Source organism: Felis catus, chromosome A3, assembly GCF_018350175.1.
Source record: "Felis catus isolate Fca126 chromosome A3, F.catus_Fca126_mat1.0, whole genome shotgun sequence".
In the NCBI taxonomy this organism is placed as follows: Eukaryota; Metazoa; Chordata; class Mammalia; order Carnivora; family Felidae; genus Felis; species Felis catus.
The window spans coordinates 88,329,671-88,353,134 of record NC_058370.1 but is presented as its reverse complement, the minus strand read 5'-3'; the positions used below and the strand labels follow the sequence as shown (position 1 = coordinate 88,353,134).

General features: G+C 43.1%; 1 long non-coding RNA gene across 2 annotated transcripts in view; it reads right to left on the bottom strand.

The window, feature by feature from the left end:
* Positions 1-2,045: 2,045 nt before the first annotated feature.
* The window catches only part of LOC123384497, a 69,970-nt gene continuing 48,551 nt past the window's right edge, over positions 2,046-23,464 (bottom strand). For both annotated transcript variants that reach the window (XR_006595664.1, XR_006595662.1), the window contains exon 5: positions 2,046-3,458. This is a non-coding gene — a long non-coding RNA (uncharacterized LOC123384497). The remainder of the gene's footprint in view (positions 3,459-23,464) is intronic.

Here is a 23,464-nt window from a genome sequence, read left to right as displayed (position 1 = left end):
TATAGACAAACAGCATCCGTGGTGCCAGGCACTGTGAAAGTATGTTTACTTCATTTAATCTCAACAAAGGTAGATGTGATATCCCTGTTTTACAGGCGAAGAACTGGAAGATGGCAAGGGTCAAGTACTTTGCCAAGCTCACAGGGCTGATAAGCAACGGCAGCGAGACTGAAACAGCATGATGCATTCCCAAACCCAGCTTCTTCCTTCTTGGTTCACTCCCTGCCTGCACCCTCAGCTCCAGCTCTGTCCCTTTACTCTGGCTGCTGCAACCCACCAGACCTCAGCCCTAATCGAAGAAGATTAACAATACCAAGTGTTGGCAAATGGGCGGTTGGAGGGAACGTAAAATGGGACAAGTACTTTGGAAAACTATTTGTGAGTCCGTTCCCAAATTAAACACACACCGACTATATGATTCAGCCATTCCACTCCGAGACATATACCCAAGAGAAATGAAATAATATGTCTATATAAAGACGTGTGCGTGAATGTGGCTGGGCAGAAAGGAAGGGAGGGGCATACAGGGGCAGGAGGGGGCTGGAGAGATAGGCCCACTCCTGGGCTGCCTTACTTCACTCCATTCCTCCTCAATCCAAGTCAAAAGCTCTTGGGGTCCTAAGCCAACATTGTCGGGGCCAATGTGAGTGAAGGAGGAAGCCACCTGAGGTCTGGGAAGTGCTCAGAGGGCCTGCTGGTGACTGTGCCCCAGCTCTGGGCTTTCTGTTGGGAGTGGAGCAGGGTCCCTGCCAGTGGGAAGGGCTGGGCTGGCATGAGGGGTAAGGATGGGAAAGAGGGTGGAGTGGCGCAGGCCTAAGTGGAGAGTAGCAAAACCAAGAATGAGGCAGACGGAGGAATTAAGGCCAACCGGGCTTAAAAGCTCACGAAGTGCCTATTAGCCGAAGGGCTGCAGTATGGCAGCTCTGTGGGAGCCCAAAATTCACCTGTGCCACTGAGATGAGATGCTTATTAAGGGCTCCAGCTGGGTAAGAAACCCAGGCTGGCTGGATTTGCCCCTTGGATGGGTAGCACCAACTTCTAGGCTGAAAGTTATAGGGAACTGATGCTGGGTGGGCAGGCAAGAGACTGACTCCCTTCCCAGCTAGGCTACGCCCCACCACCCCAACTTCTACCCCATGCTGGCTCTGAGCCCGAAGACTGGAGAACACAGGAAGCCCCTTCCCCTGCTGGCAACGAAAGTCTGTAGGTCCTGCTCTGGTAGCTGGGAGTGGGCAGAGCTGAAGAACCCTCAGGAGCCCCTGGAGGTGGCCCCCTCCTCACCCCTCCTCCTTCTGCCCATGCCCCTGGTTCCCTACTTCTATGTCTGCTCTCTGCTGGGATGGAAGCCTCACGTCTTCTGCCCCCCAGCACTCTGCCCTGGTTGCCCTTGGCAGCAGCCAGGGTGGAAGACCAGGCTGTCCATAGCCCCAAGAGAAAAGACAGTGCCACGGGCTAGTTCCACGCATCCTCAAAATGGCATTAGCTCAACTGGGGGAGATTGGAAGCAGGGAGGGCACACTGATTCCCTTCCCTGAGGCTGATGTTCACGATCAGTTTGGAGTTACATCTGTCACTTGAAGCATTAAAGTGCCTTCCAAAGTCAATCAGGATCACTTACCTTTCCCACCTACCATTTTGGACAACTTAGGTCAGCAAGGGGAGTCCAGTATCTGCTGGCTTGGCTGTCCTGCCAGGGGAGCACAGAGGAGCAGGACTCCTTGCTGTGGCCGGGACACTGCCCTGACCCCACCCCTGCCCACCCCAACTTGAAGCTAATCTCTCTCATTCTGCGCTAGGACTCCCATGCCACTCACCACACTTCCCACGTGAAAGTACACAGTTCTCAGGTCCAGTTTACGGGGTTTTGCCCCTTATTTTCAAAAGCAATTTCTCTCTTTGTCCCAAATGTCACTTCCACTGCCCAGTTCAGGCCTGCACAACTTCTGATCAGAGCTCTCACAGTCCCCCCACTCCCCCGCCCGGCTGAGGTCGGCCTGCTTTCCCCTACCCCCCAACTCCTCCCTCCCACCAGTACAGCTGCTCAGGAGAACCATCCACCTACTATGTGTCTGGGACCACAGGAACTGGAGGCAAGGACAGGTCTGTCTTCCGGTGCAGAAGATGGATGTGAACCAACTAGTGCAGCAGAGTTATCCTGCAGTGCAGGGCATGCCCCAGGGGCAGTCTGGGTCCCAGAGTCATGGAGCACATCTGGGAGACTGCATTTATGGAGTATTGGAAGAGGACTAGAGCTCTGCTAGAAAACAGTGGTGTTCTCAGTAGTAAACAGCCTGTGCAAAGGCTCAGAGGCTGGTTATCAAGGTCTTCTGTGCCCTGATCACACTTACTTATTGTGCTGGTCAAGCTCTTATGTCTGTATGTGACAAAAAGACCACCTCAGACTGACTTAGACAACAAAAGGAATGTGTTGACTTTTAACCCAAACTCAACAGATTGAGCCAGAGAAGCTCGACCCAGCAGCTTAACGGACATCACCAGAGTTTCGGTTTCTCTCTGTGTCTTTCTTCTAATATTACCTTCGCAAGGTGACCCTCCAGCACCTTCCAAATCTCCCTTTCTATGTAACAGTGACAGGCCTGCCGATGCCACCCTTCTCTATGCCAAAAACATACACCCCTTCCCTTCCCTTCCCTTCCCTTCCCTTCCCTTCCCTTTTCTTCCCTTTTCTTCCCTTCCCTTTCTTGCTGGGGCTTTACTCACTCAGAATTACAAATCTTTCCTTGAAGCTCATTGGCTAGGACTTGGTCAAATCTCCATCTCTGAACCAATCAGTGAGATCCAGAGAATATGATTCTCTCATCGGCTCAGGCCAAGTCATCGCTCCACCCACCCTTGACTGTATAGGTGAAGCGCGGGCACAAAGAACCTGGTAGCCAGGAGTACCAAGATGGACACAGGGCTGGAGAAGGCACCTGTCCTATGCATGACTGTAGGCTGAGAGGGTCATCTGGGGTTTGCTTCAAACCAAGTAACAAGTCTTGAAAAGGGAGACTGGGAGAAAATGGTGGGCCCCCAACTTCTCCCTACTTTCCTTTCTCCTGATTTATCTATTCCATATTAGTTAAGCTGGAAAGAGAGCGTTAGCTCTCAGCAGTGCAATTTTCATCCCTATATCATCCCTATATGGAACAATCATGTGTGTGGGGGTGGGTGGAGGAGAGAGGGAAAGTGGGAGAGGGGGAGAAAGAGAGGAGAGGGAAGCAGAGCTAAAGGGAGAGAGGACTGTAGGTATATAGTCTCCAAATCTTCATTGCTGGTGTCATCTTTCTTTGGAATACAGGGAAGTGTGGGGATTGAAAACCCTTACTTCCAAATACGAAACAGTCATAGCCAAGAAAAAAAGTACACAGAAAATGTGACGCTGACCTTGAACCCAATGAATGCGGCTCTCTCTGGGAGGCTGAGGCACCTTCTGTGGTTCCATGGCCAATGTGCACCTGGAAAGGAATGGGGCTGTGACTTTGGGCACCTGTTTTGCCCGGGGCAAGGCCAGCCCTTCTCCCCCAAGGAAGCTACAGCCCCAGCCTCTGGCATTTCCTGGGACAGCCCGAGGTGGGTGGGATAGTCTGCAAGGGTCTCAAGCCTTCAGTTCCACAAATCATCCTGTTTTAATGCAAATGGTAATTGCCAAGAGTACAGCATGTTTTCCTGTGTCAGCAGCTCAGTGACTAATGTCCCAAGATAAATGGCTTTGCTTTGCCTTGTTTAGAGTGATTCTGTAATCTTTCCCTCCTTTCTGCTGAGGGGACTCCCCAGATCCTTCCCAAGTGCACTCCAGGGCTGAGGAAGCCTGGGCATCAGGGCCACCAGCTGTGCTGGGGTCATTCCATGTGCAGTGAGAGGCAGGAGCAGGTGAGAACCTGGGCTGAACAAGTCTGGAGCGGACTGGCCATCAGTCCTCAGCAAATGACTGGGGAAGAGCTGAGAACAAGCTCTACATTCAGGCCAGTGTGAAGCTCGGGTTGGAGGGAGGATCCAGAGCACCCAGGACTACAGGGGAGAAATTTGGGTCCTGGGATAGAGACAGAGAAGAATGGGCAAGTAGGACAAGGGAGAGGTCCAATGCCATCTTGTGCCACGTGGGTATTCCTAAACAGCCAGAGATGGGGAACGGTTATTTTTATTTGTTTACTTTTTGACCAGTGAAGATTTAGGGTTTGGGGAATCTTGGTCCTAGCACCTACTGTCTGTGGCATCTTGGGTGGTATTGTTCTCATTTTACAGATGAGGAAATGGAGGCTTACAGTAGCTAAGCAATTTGCCCAAAGTTCCACACGTAGCTCATGGCAGCCTTCAAACCTAAACCAGGACAGTCTAGCTTCAAAGTCAATAGTGTTGAATGAAGCAGCAATTGGGAGAATAGATCTCCCCAGGTACCTGGTGACTTCTGACCACCCACCTGAAACCCCAGCTCCTCACCCTTCCAGAAATGCATCCTTGCTTAACCATAGTGCAAATGTTGTGGTTTATATTTCCACCCTTCTGCCTTCTGAACACATTTCTCAGTCCCCTTGTGGATGGTGGACCATGTGATGTGCATGACTTTCAGGCCGGAGCATTTCACTGTCAGTGTCAAGCCCTCCAGAGCTCTCCCTTTGTCACAGCAGGCACTATTCTGAATTGCTGCTCCATCAGCCTGGGTCCCACATAAGGACATCACAGACAGGACCCCAACCAACTCACAGTGGACAATGGAACATGAGTGAGAAATTAGTCTTTACTGCTCCAAACCACTGGGATTTGAGGTGTGTTACTGCAATTAAACTTATCCCCTCCGGACTGATAGTCTCCCCTGTCTGGGAGGAGGGAGAAGATGAATTCTTGTAGATGTACACAGCTGTGTTCAGCAGAGAGGAAAGACAGGAAACCCATTTCCATCAGCCACACCACCCTGTTTCAGAGAGGCCAAGTGGGACAGAGAGAAATGAGCATTGGGGGGAAGCATGGATTCCAAGAGCCCCGAGCCAGAGAGCTTTCAGACTGCAGGGTCACCTGGCCTCTCTGAGGTCAGGACGGCAGGGTCAGGGAAGTCTATTTCACACAACCCAGATCCAGATGGCTGGAGTCCGGAGCTGTCTAGGCCTCATGCAAGAGAAGGAGCTGAGGTGCCCCTGCACCAAGCATCACCAGGACCTCTCAAAGTAGTGGATGGGAACAGATTCAGTTGGGCATCTTTGAAGACAGGTCCAGGGCACTGGTGCCCAGTTACCTGAGTGCAGACTCCCTTCTCCAGGCAAACCTTGTGGGTGGTTGACAGGGTCCTTCATGGGTATGAGCCCTGGAACACAGACTGCTGCAGCAGGGACCGGGCTGCAGCACGGGGGAAGCAGTCTCTTGGAAGTGGGTCTGAGCCCAGTGGAGAGTGTGGGCACTAACCCTTCCCTTGGGTTGTCTTCCCCTCCTTTGGCATAAGTTTGCCCATCTCCCATTTCTGAAAGACAGCTACAGGGGAAGCATGTAGACTATAAATTAGCCCCTTTGGATCTGGTGGTTCTGAAGCTGCATTTGAATTGGGAGAGGCCCTGGAAGCTGATGCTTACAGGGGATACCTGTAGAAGAGGGAGGGGACGGTGTAGACTTTCCCATAAGTGGCACCTGATTGGTGTGATAGAGGGGTGCTTCAGGCCATAAGTGACCTCCAAATACCTTTCCACCACTTCCCTCTTTCCCTGTGGTCAGGGCTAGCCTTTACTCACTCTTTACCTGACATCTCTTGCCTCCCAGTTCCTCAAAACTACCTCCCCGCCTCCCAAATATGCCTGAAAGATCTCATCAGCCTTCTTTCGCAATGTGCTGAGTTCCTTCCAGAAGACCTTGGAAGGGCTCTGCTGCTTTCTGGAGAGGTGGTGAATAGTGGAGCCCCTCTCCCCCAGCCACGACTGACAATCTGGAAACTGCCTTGGAAGCAAACACTGATAATACAACTGCCTCTTACTGTATCCTCAGCAGAAATGTGCACAGTCAACAGCCCAGCCTTTGAGATGAGACGAATCTGGGTTTCATTCCTAACTCTGCCATGTGCCAGATGTGTGAACTCAAGCCAGGGCTTCAATTCTGTCAGCCTCAGTGTCTTCATCTGTGAAATGGTGATAACATTAGTCCCCACACTATGATAGCACTCATACAAGGGTACAACAGGCTGAAAGAAGACACAGCCCTTAGCACAGGATCTGTCTGACATGAAGCACGTATATGTGCTTAATAAATGATATTTAGGATTAGTGTGCTCTCCTGGGTGGGCAAGAAGCAGAGAGGCTCTTACAAGTCTCAACAAGAAAGCAGTGAGTTTGCCCGACTCAAAAAGGCAGGAAGAGGGCTGGGGAACCGTGCAAGGGGCCCAGGAAACAATACCCTAGAAGCATGATCAGCAGCAGCACCCAAATACTCAGCACCCTGATGCCAGAGCCCACAGACAGAGAGGAGGCTCCAGAGCCCAGAAGTTCCCCCAACCAGCAGGTCTAGAGCCAGCCCAGCACTACCTCAGGCAAATGTCTGAACCCATTTGTTCAGTGTCCAGAACAGTTCAGAAACCATCTCTGGGAAAAAGCTCCTCCTTAGCCTTACCTCTATCCACCTGTGTCACAGCGATTTTGTTTCTGCTATTGCATTGTTGTGTTGCCTTTTTTGACCTTCAAACTGCTTGTGGGTATTTCGGAAGAAGCCCATGTTGGGCTTGCTATCCAGGCCAGTGAGATTGGGAGCAGGGGCAGTAAGAATGGCCAGGTCCCATTCAAGAGCCCAGAGAGAACTGAAAAGGCACAGGAGAAACCAAAAAGATGTGGCCTTAGGGATGCTTGAAGAGGATACGGTGCCTCCTTCCTCAATCTCCCCAGAGGGGAATTTTACCCAAAAGTGTTCCAACATACATCAGTCATTCAGCTGCAGTCTAATTTGTGTATAAATAATTAATATGGGACTCTCAGGTCAAGAGGCCAACCTCCCACCTCCATCTCAACATACAGAAATGTCAGATATGTTTGTTAATTTAATATATATGTATATAACCATGTTGTAGAGAATAAAGAAAGGAAGATATTCACAGGCATATAATGGAGAAGGAAAGCAAAGTGATAAGCAGAAACTGAAGGGCAGCTAAGAGTTGGAACAGAGATGAGTCACTGGTGATAAGGACACAGTGCCAGGTTCCTGTGTGAAGCCAGGGAGCCATGAGCTTACAGCTGGCCCACCAGGCAAGTCTGGATTGACTCTGCCCACGTCACGCAGGCGTCTGGACACGCGCAGTTTATCTCAGGCCAGAAATAGACATGCAGCCCAAGAAAGAAACTAAGCCCATGTCCCTGTGTAGATATAAAGTTCAGAACTATTCCATCTACATGGAAAAACATGTAGACAAATTTGTTCATATGATACCTTGTCCACAGCTCCAGACCCCATGGAGCTGGAGCTAAGGCAACCACAAAATCACCCTGTAGGGAAGGGCATTTGACAGAACACTGCCGTGAGAGATGAACTCTGAGAGTTCAACAAGATTATCCATCAATAGGATAGAAGTGGAATGTGTAACTGATAAGCATGAACAGAAAAAAATGAACAAAAAAAACTGATTCAACAGAAAGTAGGAATGGAGGGGAAGAAGCAAAGTAAAGCATGGTAAATAGGAACAAAAATGATATTGCAGAAGTAATTTCAAATATATTGATACTCGTGATAAATGAATTTGAATGGGTGAAACCTTTATTAAAAGACAAAATTTGGGGGCACCTGGGTGGCTCAGTTGGGTGAGCATCAGACTTCAGCTCAGGTCATGATCTTGTGGTTTGTGGGCTCGAGCCCCACATCAGGCTCTGTGCTGACAGCTCAGAGCCTGGAACCTGCTTCAGATTCTATGTCTCCCTCTCTGCCCCTCCCTCCTCTCTCTCAAAAAATGAATAAACATTTAAAAATATTAAAAGACAAAATTTTGTAATGCTTTTCCCTTTAATTCATATATATGCTACTTATGAGATAAATATCTAGAATTAAGACAGAGGGTTGGCAATAAAGATGTGCAACAGCACACACACACATACACACACACACACACACACACACACACACACACACACACACAAATACTAACCAAAAGGGAACTGGTGAAATATTAATTAGTAGAAGAAAACCTTGCATGGAAATGACAACCATTTCCTAGTCTTAAAAAGAAGTATCCATTAAAATGGTGTAATAATAATGCCTTCCATACAACTAACAATATACACTCAAAACATGTAATTGGCAGTATTGAAAGGAGAAGGTAACAAATCCATAGTCAGAATGCACCACTCTCAGAAATGAATAGATCATGCAGTCAAAAATTGCTCCCATTATAAAATATTTGAATATAAGTATTTGAACAATAAAATTATAGATTTGCTCTAATAGAGCCATACAGTACTTTGCATCCAATAAGTAGAAAACACATATCATTCAAGCATACATGGGTCATTTGAAATACTTGATCTGAACTGCATGTTAAAGCTGGTCTCATCTAATTGCAAACACTCAAAACGAAACAGACCACATGTTCTCCCACACAATAAAAACCCCAAAAAAATCATCAAAAGAGGACACCCCCAAAGCCCATATATTTGGAAACAAACAAGCAAAACAATCCCACTGCCAAATAATGTATAAGTTAAAGAGGAAATCATTAAAACAAATTTTGAACATGTTAGAACTAAAACCAAGGAAGATTGAAAATAAGACTGAGGATTCACCTCAAGAAGCTGAGTATAGAATAATGGAGCAAATGAAGAAGAGGAAGAAGGAGAAGGAGAAGGAGAAGGAGAAGGAGGAGGAGGAGGAGGAGGAGGAGGAGGAGGAGGAGGAGGAGAAGGAGAAAGAAAAAAGGAATAATAAAGATGAAAGCCAAAAATAATAAAATAAAAATAAATAACAAAAATAGAAAGGAACAATGAAATAAAAAGTGGTTGTTTGGGAGAAAAAAAACCCTCTAATAGGGCTGAGAAAAAACATAATATGTTATACTTATATTATTATAATATAATCAAACATAACTATTAATATAGTAGTGTTATTTGGGGGGGGGGGGCTTCTGGTAGCTGCTTCTGTGTTAATCATGCCTTTCTATTTTTTATATTTCATGATACTTTGATAGCTGAGGCTCTGCTGTCCCAGAGACACTGCCCCTCCCAGGGGGAGCCAGTTCCTAGAGATAGGAAGACTCACCTATAAGCACCTTTCAGGAGCAAACCAACAATCCTGAGCCCATACTCAACCATGTCCTTTAACCACCCCAGGGCCAACCCCAAGACAATTAGGCACAGCCTTTTTGCCCCAGATTCTGCTGAAACTATTCAAACTAGCCACTCCAAAGCCTGCTTACTCTGCCCATTCCTTCTTATAGAAACCACAATGAAGTTTCTTGCCCATGCTTTCCTCTCACGCTCTCTGCCTCCTGACTGACCCTGGTGCTTCCCCACATGGCCCTGTGTGGTGTGGCATGCCCCTTCCTCTTGGGAACGTGAGTCACAAATTATCCTTTCAATGCTAGTCATGTCCTGATCTGTGCCCCTCCATACCAGAATAACAACAAAGCCTACATTTTAAAACAACTTCCCCATCGCTATTCCAGAAGGAAAAAGAGGAGAAGACGCATCAGGTGGGAAATGTGAGAGATGAACATTATCTTTAATCTTATAGGTAGAAGGTCCCACGGATGACCAAACACTATTTATGAGAGAGGAACCATGCTTAAATATTGCCTGGTGAAGTTTTAGGATGTCGGAGATGAAATTTAAAATCTTTTAAGTATTTGAAGGGAAGAAGTTTACGTGTCAGGGTAAAGAGGATTGAATCAGAATCAATCTTCTCCTTTACAGCCCTAAATACACAAAGAAATATGATAATCATATAATAATATCTACAAAGCTCCAAGGGGGAAAAGACCACATTCAAGACAAGAAAGCTACGATTCATTTGTGAGGTCAAGTAAAAGACAGTTTTCAAACATTTAAGCATTCAGATGTATACTACACACCCAAACATGCGGAACAATTTGCTCCAAGTAATGTTCCAGCTAAGCAAGAAACAAATAGGAAAATTAGCAGAACTCAAGGTTACGAAAACTCAACATTAGCATTGTTGATGTCCAAATGAAATGTCCAAAACATCCAAACTAATGACTGAAAGAGAAGGTACATAAATGTCCAAAATACTTACTGCAAGAGAAAGTATACATACATGTAAGAAATAAATTCATAATACCAATCTTAATTTTGTATATCAAGAAAAAGGGGAGGGAGAAGTAGGGAGGAAATTTTAAAAGCATGAAACCATCATATACAGGGGAAATAAATATATATTTTCTTTTGAGGTTGGTAAAGCAATAGTACATACATGGGGTGTGTGTGTGCATGCACGTGTCTGAAGGAACCAGGAGGAGGCTAGAAATGAAAAGTGTAATTTTCAAGAAACTTGCAAAGCAAACCTGAGAAAATGGCAAAAGGAAAAAGGAAAACAAGGAAGCATAAAGAGGAGAAAGTATTATCATATGAGACATGTGATTAAAAACCTTGACTCCAGAGCCTCAGGACTAAAATAACACTGAGAACTCCATTCTGGGGGTGCCCCCATCTCTCATGGCTGGGTCTACTTTCTCTTCTCCCATTTGCAGTAATCCACTCCCTCTGGTTTCCAGTCTACCTATAGGAAGATGGCCACGGAGCAGGCAGCAACCAAGTGTGTATCCCCTTAGACCCAAAGAGCAACAAAGTTGAGTGAAAATCCTTATCCCATTCCCACTACCCAGGGAGGATTCTGATGGGCCCAGGGTGCATCAGATGCCTATCTCTGGAGCAAACAAGTGTGGCCAGGGACAGAGTCTTACAGAACTCCCCCAAAAGTGGACCACCTTCCAGGAAAAGGATGGACAATCTACTAGGTGCCCATTACCTAAGGAAAAGCAAAAAGAAAGCAATATTCGTATCAGACAATGCAGAATTCACAGCAAAAAAGCACCTCACTACCTTAAAGGGGGAAAAGGGTTATCCTATATTGGTAAATTGTAGAAACAAAGGAGAATGTAAGAACCATGAATCTGTGTGCACTGAATATTGCATTAAACGTACAAAGTCAAAAAGGTTAAAAATTAAGGAGTAACTGAACAAAACCACAGTGACAATGGAAGGATTAATATACCTTACTATTTCTGAGAGACGAAGTAGACAGAAATTTCATGAGAATACAGGAGAGTTCAAGCCTATTATTAAAATTTTGATTTAATAGATCTATATCAAAATGTGTTCTCTAGAAACAGAAAATATGTATTCATTTTAAATGGCCAAAGAATAGTTACAAATTCAATCATATGTTAGGCCACAAAGAAAATCTCATTAAAAATATCAAAAGTAGAAATAGTACTATGCACAAATTCAAACCACAATGCAACAAAAGTAGAAGTTAATAAGAAAAGAGAAACAAAGAAACAAAATGAAGCCACTCTGGAGAGTAGGGAAACTTGTCTTAATAGCCAGAGAGTCAAAGAGAAAATCAAAACCACAATTAATGATTGTTTATGAAACAATGAGGAGCTGTAGCAAAGAGAAAACACAAAACTCTAAAGAATAGAATAGCTCTTTATATAGTTTTGTTTTTCTCATTAAACAAAAGAAATCAAATGAAACAAGCCTTCAAGTCAAAAGCTTACAAGTAAAAAGCAAAAAAGTGAAGCTATGAAAAGCTAAAGAAGAACTTGAAGTTAATAAGAAGGTGATAATTTAAAAATAATAAAAACTATAGATCTGAGAAATTTAAGAGCTGGATCTTTGAAAAGACCATAATTAAGATAACAATAGTGACTGTTGATGGGGCATTCAACTAATGGCCAAGTATTGTGCTAACCACTTTAACATTCACACATTCATTTCAGGATGGCCCCATGTGATAGGAAGTACAGATATCTCCATTTCAAAGTCCAAAAAACTGAGGTCTTGGGAGTTAAATGTTGTGTCCCAGATCTGTCCATGCCCAGAGCCAATGCTCTTAGTCATTGCACAATTCTTCTAGTGGGACAAATCAAGGAGAAGACATGGAGACTCACAATGCAATGGAGAAGAAAGGCATACAACCACTACAGAAGAGAATTTAAAATTAGGGGAAAATACTACACACAACCTGATACTACGGTAACTGTTTTTTCTCTCCCCTCTTTTTTTTTTTTTTAATTGACAAGTTTATTTGACACAGTTGGGATCATATGCCTCCCGCAGTTGGGTCTCCTTTCTTTTTCTCTTTCTATGTAGAAATAATTTCAAACTTAAAGGTTGCAAGAACAGTACAGAGAACTCTTTCCCCTAAACCATTTCAGAATAATTTGCCCATGGGATGCTCCTGCACCCCCCAATACTTGAGTGCATATTCCTTAAAGTAAGGGCATGCTCCCCCATCATCTCAATCTCATCGAAACCTGGACAACAATATGGATTCACTTCTACCATCCAATCTACAGACCCCATTCAAGTTTTACCAACTGTCTCCACATTCTCCATAAATAAACAGGTTCAACCCAGAATCACATTTTGCATTTAGTTGTTATTTCTCTTCAATCTCGAATGATATCTCAGTCTTTTCTTTACTCTTGTTAAAAAGGAAACAATATGCCCAATAAATACGGAGTCACTTGCACACAGCCACACCCCCACCCCCAACCCCCACCCCCGCCATGACACCAAATTGAGACTTACAGTGTCAACTTACTCTGGGGAATGTGACATTTTAACAGTCAATGTGAACTTTCCCGATCAGCACTAGTGAGGCCATCTGCAGGACAAAGACCGTATCATCCCTCTACCCACCACCCCAATCCCACCTCCAAAAATAGATGTCCTGGCCTGGAACAGCCCTTCCTTCTCTTTTGCCAATAACTTCTTTGCCCTGCCCTCCTGACTATAAAATCCTTCCATTTTGTACATGTCCTCAGAGCATTTCTCTATTTGCTAGACGACATGCTACTCAATCCATGAATCACTTAATAAAGCCAATTAGCTCTTCAAATTTACTCATTGAATTCTTATTCTTTGACACTTCTTAACCTTGATACATTTGAAGATGCAGGCAAGCTATTTTGCTGAATGGCCCTCAGCTTGGATTTGTTTGGTATTTCCTCATGTTACATATTTTGAACAAGAACATCATACGCTATGGGTCACATGATTTCAATTTGACCTTGATTACTGAATTAAGGGAGTGTCTTCTACTGTTAAGTGACTCTTTTTCCAAAGCCCTTTGTAATCAATAATTACTTTATGGGAAAGTTTTCTGAGACTATGTAAGTAGTTTCTCAACTACCCTTGTAATATCCACTGATGTTTCTTGGCTGAAATCACTTATTACTACTGTGAAGGTTGCCAAATGGTGATTTTCAAATTCCATCATCCCTTCTATGTGAGTTGACATTCTACTTTTAAGGAAAGGTTTTTCTCTCCTCTCCACTCATATATTTACTTATTTATTTCATCACTGCGGACTCCCAGATTCCTATTTCATTTAATTGTAAAAATCTGTTACTATTCTCTTGTAGTTTGTCAAATTATCCCAGATTTGGCTAGTAGTGCCCCTTCAATCTGATCTCTATGTCCTCTTGACCTGTACTCATTATTCTTTGAGTGCTTTTTTACTTTCTGGAACAACAGGATGTTCTAGGCTCATCTTGTACTCTTTCTTCCCCAGTCCTGGAATCCTCCACTTCTTTAAAAGTCCTCAGTGGAGAAAGGTGCTTTAAAAACACAGATCTGGACAGTAGGTGAGTTCACTGCTATTAAGGTTTCTCAGAGCACAGAGGTGAAAAATACCCATCCGTATCTATCTGTCAATCACCTATCAATTTATCTATCTATCTATCTATCTATCTATCTACTTACCTATCATCATCCGTTTGTGGTAGGCAGCCCCAGGATTGCCCCTAAATTATCCTCACCTCCTGGTATTCAAATTCTTAGTAATCCTCTTCTCTCTAAAGTGAGGTGGACAGTGACTCACTTCTAACAGAGTATGACAAAAGTTCCAGTTTCAGTTTAGGTTTATGTCACATTCCAGCTCAGGTTACAAGAAGACTGTGACTTCTCTCTGTCTTACCCACTCGGAAGGAAGCCAGCTGCCAGGCTGTGAGCTGCCTGATGGAGAGGTCCACATAGCAAGGGACTGAGGGCACTTCCAGCAAAGAGCCAGCGAGGAAGTGACCCTGCCAACAACCACATGAGTGAGACTGGAAGCGGGTCCTTCTCTAATAGAGCCTTCAGGCGAGACTACAACCCTAGCTGACAGTTTGATGGCAGTCTTGTGAGTCCTTGAGTCAGAGGCACTCAGCTGAGTTACTCCTAGATTCCTGATGCACAGAAATTATGAGATAATCAATATCTCTTGTTTTTTAAGGCACTAAGTTTGGGGTTACTTTATTACACAGCAATAGAAAACTAAGTACACACACACACGCACACACACACACACACACACAAGACATGCATTTATTGCTAGATCTCTATTTATATTAAAAACCATGAGTTCACCCAGACCTCTAATTCCAATTCAACACCATAGGATCCACTCTACTTCTCGTCTTTTCCGTAACTGTAACACACTTCTCAGAGAGTGAGGATTTGGCTCTCATTATTCTTAATATGCTTACTTATTGGATTGCACCCCCGCCATGGCAAGTTTCCTCTCCCTGCTACCACCACCCCATGCAGGCTTCCTCCTCAGCCTGCTAGAAGCCTCACACCCCAAGTTAGAGCCATGGGCACTGCCCACCCTGTGTGGACCCCTACCTTGTCCAGGCCCACCCAGTGACTCCTGGCATTTAAGAAGGGAGGAATGGAAAAGAGCAAGGAGGCTGGGAAGAAGGCAGTTTAGAATACCAGCACTGATTCCAAAAATATAGAAAAAGGACACCGAAATAAGCTTGAAACAAATTGAGAAACCCTTAGAGATGTACCCATCAAACAGTGTTAGGCCCAGAAGTATTTCAGACTCTCAGGAAATAGATCATTACTGCACTATATAAACTCTTCCAAGACCAGAGAACAATATAGGAAATACTTCAAGTCATTTTACAAATCTTGCAAAAACTCTGATATCAAACCTCAATAAAGAGATAAAAACTTGACATAAGTCAATAAACTGAATTCAGCAATACATTTCAAGAGTAATGCATGACCAAGCAGATTTAACTGCAGGAATGCAGTGGTGGGTCAAAATTAGGAAATCTTTTCACTTTAAATGAGTAGCTATAAGGACGTAGAGAGAGATCACAGCTGACATCAAATGGAGTTTTTAAAAAATTGGTCTTTTCCAAGACATATTAGGCAGAACTTTTTTGGTTGCAAGTAAAGAATCCAAGTCAAGTTTATTCACATAGGGCTATCTCATGGAAGTCAATAAATCAGAACTAAAAAAGAGTAAATGTTGGAAAGGAAAAAGCAAAACTTTTTCAATTCTTTTCATTGAGAATAAATACTCTAAAAGCAATAACTTTCCCATAAATCAACAATATCCAGCTTGAAAAGCCAATAGGGAAAAATTCCATTTACAATATCAACAAAGGTACCTAAAGTACCATGAAATCTAAATGGGATTGTTTTTTAAATTTGACAAAACAATTCTAAAATTGAGGTAAAAGACTTAATGGAAGCCAGGAAAAGCTTGAGATGTTGCCTCCTAGACACTAAAAACTTAACATCTCTCAAGTGCTTACACCATACTTAGCACTGAGCTAAGAGTTTCACATGCATTGTGGATCTCTGCTCCTTCCAAAAACTCAGTGAGGTACAATTACGTGCTCCTGTAAGATGTTAACAAAGTTTGCCATTGCTACAGAAGTACTAAATGTCAGGAGTCTGTACTTGAACCCTGGACTCATTACTTCAGAGCTTAAAGTGTAACCACTATGCTAATTAAATATATTACAAAGCTAGAGAAATTAAAACAACCTGGTGCTGACAGAGAATTCAACTGAACAAATAAATTTTTAAAAACATGTATATGCCTAAGGACGCCTGGGTGGCTCAGTCAGTTAAGCATCCGACTTTGGCTCAGGTCATGATCTCACGATTCATGGGCTTGAGCCCTGCATCAGGCTCTGCACTGACAGTTCAGACTGTGGAGATGCTTCAGATTCTATGTCTCCCTCCCTCTCTGCTCCACTGCATCTTTCTCTCTCTGTCTCTGTCTCTCTCTCTCAACAATAAAAACATTAAAAAAATTTTAATATGTATACCTATATTATTCCCATCTAAGAATCAAATTACAGATTTACTTTTTCTTATACTTTATTTCTTCCATGTTTTATTATGATGAAGAGTATAAGGAAGAATTTATTTTATCACTTTTTTCAAAAAAAGAGCTATTGGTTATATTTATCAATTCTACTCTTTTTCTTTGTGTAACTCATTGCTTTCTTTATTACTCTTTCCCTCCTTATTTCCTTTCGTTTCTTTTTCTTTCTTTCTTTTTTTAGTTTCTTGCATTGAATGCTTAATTTTTTAGTGTAATAATGAGGCACTTCACGCCCGTTTATTTTTCCAAATGAACTTTGCATTCTCTTTAAGTTGGGAAAACTTTCCATGAGATGTTTATCAGAATTTTATTAAAGGTATAAAATAATTTGTGGTACAATGACATTTTTATGTATTGAATCTTCCCAACAAGGAGCATGTGCTTCCATTTATTCAAGACTTTTCTTCTGTCTTTCAGTAACATTATATAGTTTTATTTCTATGGATTCTGCACAGTTTTCAATAGTTCATTCCAGGGAAATCTTTTTTGTTTTCTTAACTAGCTATTGCTATTTTATAAGAAAGCTTTTGACTTCATTAACTGAGGTCATTTTGTGACCGGTTCCCTTATGAACTCTCTTCTCCTGGTCCCTAGGGTGTTCAAGGTAGAAAAAAATTATTATATGCAAATTTTGATAATTTCATTTCCTATTTCTTAGCTTCTTCTTTCAGTTTCCTGAATAATCGTATTAGCTAAAATTTCTAGAACAATATCAACTAATAATGGTTATGGTGAGATCTTTGTCTGGCTTACTAATGTAAATGCCTGTTTAATTTTTTATTTTTTTTAATTTTTTTATATGAAATTTATTGACAAATTGGTTTCCATACAACACCCAGTGCTCATCCCAAAAGGTGCCCTCCTCAATACCCATCACCCACCCTCTCCTCCCTCCCACCCCCCATCAACCCTCAGTTTGTTCTCAGTTTTTAAGAGTCTCTTATGCTTTGGCTCTCTCCCACTCTAACCCGTTTTTTTTTTTTCCTTCCCCTCCCCCATGGGTTCCTGTTAAGTTTCTCAGGATCCACATAAGAGTGAAACCATATGGTATCTGTCTTTCTCTGTATGGCTTATTTCACTTAGCATCACACTCTCCAGTTCCATCCACATTGCTACAAAAGGCCATATTTCATTTTTTCTCATTGCCACGTAGTATTCCATTGTGTATATAAACCACAATTTCTTTATCCATTCATCAGTTGATGGACATTTAGGCTCTTTCCATAATTTGGCTATTGTTGAGAGTGCTGCTATAAACATTGGGGTACAAGTGCCCCTATGCATCAGTACTCCTGTATCCCTTGGATAAATTCCTAGCAGTGCTATTGCTGGGTCATAGGGTAGGTCTATTTTTAATTTTCTGAGGAACCTCCACACTGCTTTCCAGAGCGGCTGCACCAATTTGCATTCCCACCAACAGTGCAAGAGGGTTCCCGTTTCTCCACATCCTCTCCAGCATCTATAGTCTCCTGATTTGTTCATTTTGGCCACTCTGACTGGCGTGAGGTGATACCTGAGTGTGGTTTTGATTTGTATTTCCCTGATAAGGAGCGACGCTGAACATCTTTTCATGTGCCTGTTGGCCATCTGGATGTCTTCTTTAGAGAAGTGTCTATTCATGTTTTCTGCCCATTTCTTCACTGGGTTATTTGTTTTTCGGGTGTGGAGTTTGGTGAGCTCTTTATAGATTTTGGATACTAGCCCTTTGTCCAATATGTCATTTGCGAATATCTTTTCCCATTCCGTTGGTTGCCTTTTAGTTTTGTTGGTTGTTTCCTTTGCTGTGCAGAAGCTTTTTATCTTCATAAGGTCCCAGTAATTCACTTTTGCTTTTAATTCCCTTGCCTTTGGGGAGGTGTCGAGTAAGAGATTGCTACGGCTGAGGTCAGAGAGGTCTTTTCCTGCTTTCTCCTCTAAGGTTTTGATGGTTTCCTGTCTCACATTCAGGTCCTTTATCCATTTTGAGTTTATTTTTGTGAATGGTGTCAGAAAGTGGTCTAGTTTCAACCTTCTGCATGTTGCTGTCCAGTTCTCCCAGCACCATTTGTTAAAGAGGCTGTCTTTTTTCCATTGGATGTTCTTTCCTGCTTTGTCAAAGATGAGTTGGCCATACGTCTGTGGGTCTAGTTCTGGGGTTTCTATTCTATTCCATTGGTCTATGTGTCTGTTTTTGTGCCAATACCATGCTGTCTTGATGATTACAGCTTTGTAGTAGAGGCTAAAGTCTGGGATTGTGATGCCTCCTGCTTTGGTCTTCTTCTTCAAAATTCCTTTGGCTATTCGGGGCCTTTTGTGGTTCCATATGAATTTTAGGATTGCTTGTTCTAGTTTCGAGAAGAATGCTGGTGCAATTTTGATTGGGATTGCATTGAATGTGTAGATAGCTTTGGTTAGTATTGACATTTTGACAATATTTATTTTTCCAATCCATGAGCAGGGAATGTCTTTCCATTTCTTTAAATCTTCTTCAATTTCCTTCATAAGCTTTCTATAGTTTTCAGCATACAGATCCTTTACATCTTTGGTTAGATTTATTCCTAGGTATTTTATGCTTCTTGGTGCAATTGTGAATGGGATCAGTTTCTTTATTTGTCTTTCTGTTGCTTCATTGTTAGTGTATAAGAATGCAACTGATTTCTGTACATTGATTTTGTATCCTGCAACTTTGCTGAATTCCTGTATCAGTTCTAGTAGACTTTTGGTGGACTCCATCGGATTTTCCATGTATAATATCATGTCATCTGCAAAAAGCGAAAGCTTGACTTCATCTTTGCCAATTTTGATGCCTTTGATTTCCTTTTGTTGTCTGATTGCTGATGCTAGAACTTCCAGCACTATGTTAAACAGCAGCGGTGAGAGTGGGCATCCTTGTCGTGCTCCTGATCTCAGGGAAAAAGCTCTCAGTTTTTCCCCGTTGAGGATGATGTTAGCTGTGGGCTTTTCATAAATGGCTTTTATGATCTTTAAGTATGTTCCTTCTATCCCGACTTTCTCAAGGGTTTTTATGAAGAAAGGGTGCTGGATTTTGTCAAAGGCCTTTTCTGCATCGATTGACAGGATCATATGGTTCTTCTCTTTTTTTTTGTTAATGTGATGTATCACGTTGATTGATTTGCGAATGTTGAACCAGCCCTGCATCCCAGGAATGAATCCCACTTGATCATGGTGAATAATTCTTTTTATATGCCGTTGAATTCGATTTGCTAGTATCTTATTGAGAATTTTTGCATCCATATTCATCAGGGATATTGGCCTGTAGTTCTCTTTTTTTACTGGGTCTCTGTCTGGTTTAGGAATCAAAGTAATACTGGCTTCATAGAATGAGTCTGGAAGTTTTCCTTCCCTTTCTATTTCTTGGAATAGCTTGAGAAGGATAGGTATTATCTCTGCTTTAAACGTCTGGTAGAACTCCCCTGGGAAGCCATCTGGTCCTGGACTCTTATTTGTTGGGAGATTTTTGATAACCGATTCAATTTCTTCGCTGGTTATGGGTCTGTTCAAGCTTTCTATTTCCTCCTGATTGAGTTTTGGAAGAGTGTGGGTGTTCAGGAATTTGTCCATTTCTTCCAGGTTGTCCAATTTGTTGGCATATAATTTTTCATAGTATTCCCTGATAATTGTTTGTATCTCTGAGGGATTGGTTGTAATAATTCCATTTTCATTCATGATTTTATCTATTTGGGTCATCTCCCTTTTCTTTTTGAGAAACCTGGCTAGAGGTTTGTCAATTTTGTTTATTTTTTCAAAAAACCAACTCTTGGTTTCGTTGATCTGCTCTACAGTTTTTTTAGATTCTATATTGTTTATTTCTGCTCTGATCTTTATTATTTCTCTTCTTCTGCTGGGTTTAGGCTGCCTTTGCTGTTCTGCTTCTAGTTCCTTTAGGTGTGCTGTTAGATTTTGTATTTGGGATTTTTCTTGTTTCTTGAGATAGGCCTGGATTGCAATGTATTTTCCTCTCAGGACTGCCTTTGCTGCGTCCCAAAGCGTTTGGATTGTTGTATTTTCATTTTCGTTTGTTTCCATATATTTTTTAATTTCTTCTCTAATTGCCTGGTTGACCCACTCATTCGTTAGTAGGGTGTTCTTTAACCTCCATGCCTTTGGAGGTTTTCCAGACTTTTTTCTGTGGTTGATTTCAAGCTTCATAGCATTGTGGTCGGAAAGTATGCATGGTATAATTTCAATTCTTGTAAACTTATGAAGGGCTGTTTTGTGACCCAGTATATGATCTACCTTGGAGAATGTTCCATGTGCACTCGAGAAGAAAGTATATTCTGTTGCTTTGGGATGCAGAGTTCTAAATATATCTGTCAAGTCCATCTGATCCAATGTCTCATTCAGGGCCCTTGTTTCTTTATTGGCCGTGTGTCTAGATGATCTGTCCATTTCTGTAAGTGGGGTGTTAAAGTCCCCTGCAATTACCACATTCTTATCAATAAGGTTGCTTATGTTTATGAGTAATTGTTTTATATATTTGGGGGCTCCGGTATTCAGTGCATAGACATTTATAATTGTTAGCTCTTCCTGATGGATAGACCCTGTAACTATTATATAATGTCCTTCTTCATCTCTTGTTACAGCCTTTAATTTAAAGTCTAGTTTGTCTGATATAAGTATGGCTACTCCAGCTTTCTTTTGGCTTCCAGTCGCATGATAAATAGTTCTCCATCCCCTCACTCTCAATCTAAAGGTGTCCTCAGGTCTAAAATGAGTCTCTTGTAGACAGCAAATAGATGGGTCTTGTTTTTTTATCCATTCTGATACCCTATGTCTTTTGGTTGGCGCATTTAGTCCATTTACATTCAGTGTTATTATAGAAAGATATGGGTTTAGAGTCATTGTGATGTCTGTATGTTTTATGCTTGTAGTGATGTCTCTGGGACTTTGTCTCACAGGGTCCCCCTTAGGATCTCTTGTAGGGCTGGTTTAGTGGTGACAAATTCCTTCAGTTTTTGTTTGTTTGGGAAGACCTTTATCTCTCCTTCTATTCTAAATGACAGACTTGCTGGATAAAGGATTCTCGGCTGCATATTTTTTCTGTCTAGCACCCTGAAAATCTCGTGCCAATTCTTTCTGGCCTGCCAAGTTTCAAAAGAGAGATCAGTCACGAGTCTTATAGGTCTCCCTTTATATGTGAGAGCACGTTTACCCCTTGCTGCTTTCAGAATTTTCTCTTTATCCTTGTATTTTGCCAGTTTCACTATGATATGTCGTGCAGAAGGTCGATTCAAGTTACGTCTGAAGGGAGTTCTCTGTGCCTCTTGGATTTCAATGCCTTTTTCCTTCCCCAGTTCAGGGAAGTTCTCAGCTATTATTTCTTCAAGTACCCCTTCAGCACCTTTCCCTCTCTCTTCCTCCTCTGGGATACCAATTATGCGTATATTATTTCTTTTTAGTGTATCACTTAGTTCTCTAATTTTCCCCTCATACTCCTGGATTTTTTTATCTCTCTTTTTCTCAGCTTCCTCTTTTTCCATAACTTTATCTTCTAGTTCACCTATTCTCTCCTCTGCCTCTTCAAGCCGAGCTGTGGTGGTTTCCATTTTGTTATGCATTTCGTTTAAAGCGTTTTTCAGCTCCTCGTGACTGTTCCTTAGTCCCTTGATCTCTGTAGCAAGAGATTCTCTGCTGTCCTGTATACTGTTTTCAAGCCCAGTGATTAATTTTATGACTATTATTCTAAATTCACTTTCTGTTATATTATTTAAATCCTTTTTGATCAGCTCATTAGCTGTTGTTATTTCCTGGAGATTCTTCTGAGGGGAATTCTTCCGCTTGGTCATTTTGGATAGTCCCTGGCGTGGTGAGGACCTGCAGGGCACTTCCCCTGTGTTGTGGTGTATAACTGGAGTTGGTGGGCGGGGCCGCAGTCAGACCTGATGTCTGCCCCCAGCCCACCGCTGGGGCCACAGTCAGACTGGTGTGTGCCTTCTCTTCCCCTCTCCTAGGGGTGGGATTCACTGTGGGGTGGTGTGGCCCATCTGGGCTACTTGCACACTGCCAGGCTTGTGATGCTGGGGATCTGGGGTATTAGCTGGGGTGGGTAGGCAAGGTGCACAGGGGCAGGAGGGGCAGGCTTAGATCACTTCTCCTTAGGTGATCCTCTTCAGGAGGGGCCCTGTGGCAGCGGGAGGGAGTCAGATCCGCTGCCAGAGGTTTGGCTCCGCAGAAGCACAGAGTTGGGTGTTTGCGCGGAGCGAGCAAGTTCCCTGGCAGGAACTGGTTCTCTTTGGGATTTTGGCTGGGGGATGGGCGGGGGAGATGGCGCTGGCGAGCGCCTTTGTTCCCCACCAAACTGAGCTCTGTTGTCAGGGGGCTCAGCAGCTCTCCCTCCTTTTGTCCTCCAGCCTTCCCGCTTTCCGAGCAGAGCTTTTAACTTATGACCTCCCAGATGCTAAGTCGCGCTTGCTGTCGGAACACAGTCCGTCAGGCCCCTCCGCTTTTGCAAGCCAGACTCGGGGGCTCTGCTTGGCCGGCGAGCCGCCCCTCCGCCCCGGCTCCCTCCCACCAGTCCGTGGAGCGCGCACCGCCTCGCCGCCCTTCCTACCCTCTTCCGTGGGCCTCTCGTCTGCGTTTGGCTCCGGCGACTCCATTCTACTAATCCTCTGGCGGTTTTCTGGGTTATTTAGGCAGGTGTAGGTGGAATCTAAGTGATCAGCAGGACGCGCGGTGAGCCCAGCGTCCTCCTAAGCCGCCATCTTGCCGCTTCCCCCCTGTTTAATTTTTTAAATTACACTTTTTATTTTGAGGTAATTGTAGATTTACATGCAGTTGTAAGTCAAAAAGAGACCTCATTTATCCTTTACCAGGCTTCCTTCAAGGTCATATTTTGCAAAACTGTTGTTACAACCAGAATACTAACAATGATTCAATTCATCCATCTTATTTAGATTTTCCCAGTTCTACTTGTATTGTGTGTGTGTGTGTGTGTGTGTGTGTGTGTTTTAATTCTGTAGAATTTTATCATACATGTAAGTTCTTATATCTGCTTCCATAGTAAATAAATGTCAGTTCCACCATCACAGGGAACCTTTGTGTTGCTCTTTTATAGATGCTCCTGCTCCCACTCCCTAACCCCAACCCCCCACTAGTCTGCTAATCATACTAATTTTGTCATTTCAGGAAAGCTATATAAATGGACTCATACACGACG